This window comes from Eptatretus burgeri, chromosome 16 (assembly GCF_056783735.1).
Source record: "Eptatretus burgeri isolate ZD-2024b chromosome 16, Ebu_testis_v1, whole genome shotgun sequence".
In the NCBI taxonomy this organism is placed as follows: Eukaryota; Metazoa; Chordata; class Myxini; order Myxiniformes; family Myxinidae; genus Eptatretus; species Eptatretus burgeri.
Window position 1 is genome coordinate 5,602,851 of NC_140976.1, and position 878 is coordinate 5,603,728.

At 46.7% G+C, this 878-nt stretch overlaps 1 protein-coding gene across 2 annotated transcripts in view; it reads right to left on the reverse strand.

Annotated features, from left to right (window-relative positions):
• Nucleotides 1-566, reverse strand: part of LOC147010381 (Friend leukemia integration 1 transcription factor-like) — a 24,911-nt gene extending 24,345 nt beyond the window's left edge. Inside the window, exon 1 of one of the 2 annotated variants that reach the window (XM_085859700.1) lies at nt 149-566. The gene's annotated coding sequence lies outside the window, so the exon portion shown is untranslated. The remainder of the gene's footprint in view (nt 1-148) is intronic. The other variant, XM_085859697.1, reaches the window with a different exon arrangement.
• Nucleotides 567-878: the final 312 nt, after the last annotated feature.

The window sequence follows — 878 nt, forward strand, 5'->3', positions numbered from 1 at the left end:
TCAACGTCAATTTATGTCACTTCATGGTACGGTGGTTAATTAACTTTAGCTCGTAACGATCTCATGCAGCTATTACTAGTTTTAATATAAATATGAAGAATAATAAACTTGATATAATTATTATTTCGTCCTATCCGGATTCTCTCACCGGGAATGGTTCCGCGTCCACCAAGTTGTTATCTCCGGTTAAGTCCGACCTGGTGGGTCCATAATTGGTCGAGACCAGGTGGAGACGATCGAGGGTCCCGAGAGGTGGAGACGATAGAGGGTCCTGAGATGTGGAGATGATCGCGAAGGTCCCGAGAGGTGGAGACGATAGAGAGTCCCGAGAGGTGGAGACGATAGAGGGTCCTGAGATGTGGAGATGATCTCGAAGGTCCCGAGAGGTGGAGACGATCGAGGGTCCTGAGACGTGGAGATGATCTCGAAGGTCCCGAGAGGTGGAGACGATCGAGGGTCCCGAGAACAGAGGAAACGATGGCAGAGTGAGGGACAGAGGGTTACAGTAAATGTGAAAGTTTTGAAAAAGGAAAACGTTGATGAAGTTGTGCGATTGAAGGAGAAAATAAAATTAAGAGAATGAAGGAAATGAGTGAGAACTTGAACGGGAGGAGGAATGTCAAAGCAAAGTGGTGTTAATGGAAACAGATCTCCAGGGGGTTGAGAGAGACAGAGAGAGGGACAGAGAAGGATATCCACAAACCAGTTCCACTACAGAGAGAGATTCTTGGAGTAAGAGTGAGAGTGAGACTGAGGAGGGGTGGGGAGGTAGAGGGTGAGGAGAGGGGAGGGGATACTTGGGGGAACAGACGAATTGAAGGGGCGTTTCTTTACTTTCACCCAAATATTTTAAAAACGTTTTGTTTATAATCCGAATT